This window comes from Procambarus clarkii, chromosome 68, assembly GCF_040958095.1.
Source record: "Procambarus clarkii isolate CNS0578487 chromosome 68, FALCON_Pclarkii_2.0, whole genome shotgun sequence".
In the NCBI taxonomy this organism is placed as follows: Eukaryota; Metazoa; Arthropoda; class Malacostraca; order Decapoda; family Cambaridae; genus Procambarus; species Procambarus clarkii.
The window spans coordinates 12,925,611-12,932,990 of NC_091217.1; the positions used below are offsets into that span (position 1 = coordinate 12,925,611).

The 7,380-nt window shown below is 52.3% G+C and overlaps 1 non-coding gene across 1 annotated transcript; it reads right to left on the reverse strand.

Moving 5' to 3' along the window:
• Positions 1 to 205: 205 nt before the first annotated feature.
• On the reverse strand, positions 206 to 324 carry LOC123774825 (5S ribosomal RNA). Its single transcript, XR_006774990.1, has one exon. It is a non-coding gene; the product is annotated as a 5S ribosomal RNA (ribosomal RNA).
• Between the last annotated feature and the right edge of the window lie 7,056 nt (positions 325 to 7,380).

The window sequence follows — 7,380 nt, forward strand, 5'->3', positions numbered from 1 at the left end:
ATCTGAGGTCTCACCCCTCGCTGTAACTCTAAGCTTCCTATTGTTTAGGTATTCCCTTATCCACTGGAGCACTTTACAAGTTACTCCTGTGTGTGTACTCACCTAGTTGTACTCGCCTAGTTGTGTTTGCGGGGTTTGAGCTCTGGCTCTTTGGTCCCGCCTCTCAACCGTCAATCAACAGGTGTACAGATTCCACAAACATTATTGCCAACAGCATTTGGTGTTCCCAGGCGGTCACCCATCCAAGTACTAACCAAACCCAACGTTGCTTAACTTCGCTGATCGGACGAGAAGCGGTGTTCTCAACGTGGTATGGCCGTTGGCTCAACGGCCAGAAGTGTGTGTGTGTGCGTGCGTGCGTGCGTGCGTGCGTGCGTGCGTGCGTGCGTGCGTGCGTGCGTGCGCGCGCGCGCGCGTGTGTGCGCGAAGAAGTGTGTGTGTGCACATACACACAGGGCACATATGGCCAGGGAGTCCCCTGGCCATATGTGCCCTGGTGATGTCCCTCATCACCATGAAGACCAACACCTCCCTTCACTTGTCCTGGCAGTGGTGGCCGGGTCCCTCGGTCCTCCGGTACGGCGGGTCCCTCGGTCCTCCGGTACGGCGGGTCCCTCGGTCCTGCGGTACGGCGGGTCCCTCGGTCCTGCGGTACGGCGGGTCCCTCGGTCCTGCGGTACGGCGGGTCCCTCGGTCCTCCGGTACGGCGGGTCCCTCGGTCCTCCGGTACGGCGGGTCCCTCGGTCCTCCGGTACGGCGGGTCCCTCGGTCCTGCGGTACGGCGGGTCCCTCGGTCCTGCGGTACGGCGGGTCCCTCGGTCCTCCGGTACGGCGGGTCCCTCGGTCCTCCGGTACGGCGGGTCCCCAGCACGGCCACAACAATTGGCCAGAGTTTCTTTCACTTGATGCCTCGGTTCACATTGCAGCAAATAGGTACCTGGGAGTTCATTCCGTCCTCAGACTAAATCCATTCCATCCAGCGGTCAACCCCAAAGACATTCATAACTTTTAGCAAGCTGTTCATTCAAATAGGAATTTTCTTAAATATAAATTAATATTGTTACATATTAGCATACTGTGCATATTTAGACATTGGGTAGCTGAGGTGATTAGGTTCTGTTAGCGATTATTTGTAGTTCGTGGGTGAAACATTTACAGCGTTGACTCGATCAAAAGTCGTCAGTGAATCACTTGTTCCGGAAGTGTTCGGACGTCATCAGTTATGAGTCGTGTGTAAACCGTTCTTCAGTCATAAACAGGGGGTTTGGCGGGTGCATGGAATCGACTTTGGCCTTTGTGTATGAGGACGGACTGGAGAATTAGCGGTCACGCTGTTATATAACTCTGGGAGGATTGAGTAAAAACAATCCGAAACTCTTCGTCTCTGTTTACCCCAGCATCAATTGGGGACCTGGGTGTAAATCATTTGGTGAGTTGTGTTCTAGGGGAAAACAATGTAGACTTAAGTATACCATACGCTATACCATACGGACGGGAAAGCTCTCGGCCTATTAACAGGTGCCACAAGTTCACTAATCCTGTACTCTCCTGTGTAAGAAATAAAAAAGAGAACTCGTTCATTATATGTAATCAAGACAGTAGGCCTAACCAAGGACAGTAGGCCTTCTTGAGGTTATCTTGAGATGATTTCGGGGTTTAGCGTCCCCGCGGCCCGGTCCTCGACCAGGCCTCCTTTTTCGTTACACACACCCAGGAAGCAGCCCGTAGCAGCTGTCTAACTCCCAGATACCTATTTACTGCTAGGTAACAGGGACATCAGGGTGAAAGAAACTCTGCCCATTTGTTTCCACCTCCACCTGGGGATCGAACCCGGAACCTCAGGACTACGAATCCGAAGCGCTGTCCACTCAGCTGTCAGGCCCCTAGGTCAGACCTGTCAGGCCTAACCTAACCGATGAACTCCTCACTGCCAACCTAGCCAAGGAACACGGTCACCACCAGGGGATGAATACCAGGAGTGCGACATGCGGTGTCGGGTGACGCCGCCGGACAAGACCCGAGTATAGACGGATAATACTACCTCAAACGGGGGGTGGGGGGGTAGAAATAGCCTAGGCTACTCTATCCCTTTGAGATGGATTTCTTTCTTGTCTCAATAAACATACTTGAACTACCTCAAGACTGGTGTGGAGGGAGAGGGAATATCGTACATCAGCAGGACCATTCTGACACTATAAAGAATGGCCTGGACTCTAAAGAATAGCTGTTTTTTAAGACTTTTAAAGACACAATCTAGCAACCATGTAGGGCACCCAAGGCTTGCATGTTAATAGTTTGTCTGCCACAGACCTGATTTCTGGGTCTAATTTAATCTCACTTAAGGGTCTCCTGGAAGGACTGGTGCTTCCTGGAACCTCTTGGACGAGCTTCCGTCAGTGCTTTAAAGGACTCCTTTGTGTCTGAAAGCTAAGAGAAGATGAGCGTTTTTGTGTGATAGGAAGCAGGCGTTAGTGTGTGTGTGAGGCCAAGTTTGGCATACGATAAGTGATTAGAATATTGCGGTAATGCTTGACGGGCCGAGTGTATGAGGGACAGTGCTTGACGGGCCGAGTGTATGAGGGACAGTGCTTGACGGGCCGAGTGTATGAGGGACAGTGCTTGACGGGCCGAGTGTATGAGGGACAGTGTTTGACGGGCCGAGTGTATGAGGGACAGTGCTTGACGGGCCGAGTGTATGAGGGACAGTGCTTGACGGGCCGAGTGTATGAGGGACAGTGCTTGACGGGCCGAGTGTATGAGGGACAGTGTTTGACGGGCCGAGTGTATGAGGGACAGTGTTTGACGGGCCGAGTGTATGAGGGACAGTGTTTGACGGGCCGAGTGTATGAGGGACAGTGTTTGACGGGCCGAGTGTATGAGGGACAGTGTTTGACGGGCCGAGTGTATGAGGGACAGTGTTTGACGGGCCGAGTGTATGAGGGACAGTGTTTGACGGGCCGAGTGTATGAGGGACAGTGTTTGACGGGCCGAGTGTATGAGGGACAGTGCTTGACGGGCCGAGTGTATGAGGGACAGTGCTTGACGGGCCGAGTGTATGAGGGACAGTGCTTGACGGGCCGAGTGTATGAAGAACTTTTGGGTTTTCATAAATAAAAATAAGAGAGATGCAAATTTTATTCTTAAAAAAATAGGTTTGTAATAAATGACCAATACATCATTTTCGACACAGTGACACAACCAAGTAGCAAGACGCATAAATATTGATCTGTAGAACAATATGTTGATGTTGACATCAACATATTACTCAAGCAAACACTCTGAGCCAGTCATCTTTATTGTTGTGGTGTTGTCAACCAGCTGTAACATAGGCCTATGGGAGAGTGTAGTATTGGCTTATGTAGCTGTCACATAGGCCTGTGTTATGTATTGATGGCTCTCTTGCTGCAAGGGCTAGGTTAACCCAGGTCATTAATTGTTAAATACTGTATTTTACAAATTTATAGCCTAACACAACCTTTACTACTCTACTCAGACTTAAGTCTTCGCTAATGTTCGAAGATAATATATATTTGACCTAACAGGCTTAAATCTTAAGAAATCTTGCAAGACTGAGCCTTGGAGCGGCGTCTGGTCTTGACCTCAACCTCCTCATTGTTACAATGACCTGCTGATGTTATGACATTAAGGTGAATACATCTTGTACCAAACTACCTACATCTTAAGCATGTATACACCAGATGTTATCTTTATCTCTCTTAGGGAGTAATGAAGTAGTTGAGACCTCTGTAGCGTCGCCTTGATGCCTCTTGTCTTATCTCCAATAACTTACTTACATTTTCTTATTATGAGAAAACAGAATTCACAATTTCATATCTTTATAATGCAAATCATATATACAGTGTATTTATATTATATATATATATATATATATATATATATATATATATATATATATATATATATATATATATATATATATATATATATGTCGTACCTAGTAGCCAGAACGCACTTCTCGGCCTACAATGCAAGGCCTGATTTGCCTAATAAGCCAAGTTTTCCTGAATTAATATATTTTCTCTAATTTTTTTCTTATGAAATGACAAAGCTACCCATTTCATTATGTATGAGGTAAAAAAAATTTTATTGGAGTTAAAATTAACGTAGATATATGACCGAACCTAACCAACCCTACCTAACCTAACCTAACCTATCTTTATAGGTTAGGTTAGGTTAGGTAGCTGAAAAAGTTAGGTTAGGTTAGGTTGCCGAAAAACAATTAATTCATGAAAACTTGGCTTATTAGGCAATCGGGCCTTGCATAGTAGGCTGAGAAGTGCGTTCTGGCTACTAGGTACGACATATATATATATATATATATATATATATATATATATATATATATATATATATATATATATATATATATATATATATATATATATATATATATATATAATTGGAAATGATACAAGTGACTAGTTTTGAACCAAGTGTACCCCTGTTTAAGTGATATAGAGTACTGGATATGGTACCCGGCGGTGCCCGGGACGGCCCCGAAAATGTCACTGCCACTAACTCCATTAAAAGAGGGGCATGGGGGGGGGAGAGCCGACCGCTAGGAGTTTGGCGAGACTAACCCTAAGCGTCGGCCAGCCAACCATCAACAGAGAGAAATTACCCTTTATACATGAAATTTAATCAACATATGGGTACTAGATTAATAATTATTGCAAAATAAGATTAGACTAATATCACTCTTTGAAGTTTTTGTTCTTTAATGGAGCCAGCGTGGTCCACCAGCCCCGTGGTCCACCAGTGTTGAGGTCCACCAGCCCCGTGGTCCACCAGTGTTGGGGTCCACCAGCCCCGTGGTCCACCAGCCCTGTGGTCCACCAGCCCCGTGGTCCACCAGTGTTGAGGTCCACCAGCCCCGTGGTCCACCAGTGTTGGGGTCCACCAGCCCCGTGGTCCACCAGCCCTGTGGTCCACCAGCCCCGTGGTCCACCAGTGTTGGGGTCCACCAGCCCCGTGGTCCACCAGTGTTGGGGTCCACCAGCCCCGTGGTCCACCAGTGTTGGGGTCCACCAGCCCCGTGGTCCACCAGTGTTGGGGTCCACCAGCCCCGTGGTCCACCAGCCCCGTGGTCCACCAGCCCTGTGGTCCACAAGTGTTGGGGTCCACCAGCCCCGTGGTCCACCAGTGTTGGGGTCCACCAGCCCCGTGGGCCACCAGCCCCGTGGTCCACCAGCCCCGTGGTCCACCAGCCCTGTGGTCCACCAGTGTTGGGGTCCACCAGCCCCGTGGTCCACCAGCCCCGTGGTCCACCAGTGTTGGGGTCCACCAGCCCCGTGGTCCACCAGCCCCGTGGTCCACCAGCCCTGTGGTCCACCAGTGTTGGGGTTCACCAGCCCCGTGGTTCACCAGCCCCGTGGTCCAGCAACCCCGTGGTTCACCAGCCCCGTGGTCCACCAGCCCCGTGGTCCACCAGCCCCGTGGTTCACCAGCCCCGTGGTTCACCAGCCCCGTGGTTCACCAGCCCCGTGGTTCACCAGCCCCGTGGTCCAGCAACCCCGTGGTTCACCAGCCCCGTGGTCCACCAGCCCCGTGGTCCACCAGCCCCGTGGTCCACCAGCCCCGTGGTCCACCAGCCCCGTGGTTCACCAGCCCCGTGGTTCACCAGCCCCGTGGTTCACCAGCCCCGTGGTTCACCAGCCCCGTGGTTCACCAGCCCCGTGGTTCACCAGCCCCGTGGTTCACCAGCCCCGTGGTTCACCAGCCCCGTGGTTCACCAGCCCCGTGGTTCACCAGCCCCGTGGTTCACCAGCCCCGTGGTTCACCAGCCCCGTGGTTCACCAGCCCCGTGGTTCACCAGCCCCGTGGTAAACCAGCCCCGTGGTCCACCAGTCCCGTGGTCCACCAGCCCCGTGGTCCACCAGCCCCGTGGTCCACCAGCCCCGTGGTCCACCAGCCCCGTGGTCCACCAGCCCCGTGGTCCACCAGCCCCGTGGTCCACCAGCCCCGTGGTCCACCAGCCCCGTGGTCCACAAGCCCCGTGGTCCACCAGCCCCGTGGTCCACCAGCCCCGTGGTCCACCAGCCCCGTGGTCCACCAGCGCCGTGGTCCACCAGCGCCGTGGTCCACCAGCGCCGTGGTCCACCAGCGCCGTGGTCCACCAGCGCCGTGGTCCACCAGCGCCGTGGTCCACCAGCGCCGTGGTCCACCAGCGCCGTGGTCCAGCAGCCCCGTGGTCCACCAGCGCCTTGGTCCAGCAGCCCCGTGGTCCAGCAGCCCTGTGGTCCAGCAGCCCCGTCGTCCAGCAGCCCCGTGGTCCACCAGCGCCGCGGTCCACCAGCGCCGCGGTCCACCAGCGCCGCGGTCCACCAGCCCCGCGGTCCACCAGCCCCGCGGGCCAGCAGCCCCGCGGTCCACCAGTTCCGCGGTCCACCAGCCCCGCGGTCCACCAGCCCCGCGGTCCACCAGCCCCGTGGTCCACCAGCCCCGTGGTCCACCAGCCCCGTGGTCCACCAGCCCCGTGGTCCACCAGCCCCGTGGTCCACCAGCGCCGTGGTCCACCAGCGCCGTGGTCCACCAGCCCCGTGGTCCACCAGCCCCGTGGTCCACCAGCAATCATTAAAAACCAAATTCGCACACTTGATACAAAGATGTTGACATTTGTTCATGAGTTATGAGGTGCGTGTGAGGGCCGGAGTGTGGCGTGGGTGGACAGGTTACTCATGAGTGGACGAGATATTATTGCATGTGTTCGTCCCTGTTTGTGTTGTGACAACACTGTCTTGTTGCGAGACTCCGTTGTGACACTTTGTTCTTGTCTGTTATGTTTGTTGACTTCACGAAGATCAAGCTTTTGAGTGATAAATATTCCCCCATGACAGGAAAGTTCTTAAGTGGAACTTGTCATTACATATATGGATATTATGGCATATATAGAACTACTAATAATTGTTATTTAAGAGTTGCACATTTTACACATTTGTGTTAACGATATTGACAAATTGATAACATGGTACTTATTGATATTGACTACTGAGTCATATCTCCTGGTTCACACCACATGTGCTTAATGTACTGTGATTGGACCTATAGTTGCTTCTCTTGAACCAAATAAATCTGGTCAATTTCGGTTCAGCAAGAAGCGGTATATTTATTGTGTCAATCCTTCGTACTTGGGACACATCGTGTTATAATTGATAGAGGAATTTCTCACTTTTAAACATTGGGTCTACATCCAGGGGGCGTAGACCCAATGTTTAGGGTCCTCAGGGGTTAGAAGTCTAATGTGTTGATGTGTGGGGGAGGGAAGCGGAGGCTGGTGTTGGTCGGGTAGTAGCGGTGGCGCCCGGCCTGGTTGCTGGCGTCGATGGCCATCCCGCTCATGCCTCGGACTGTGTTGTGGCG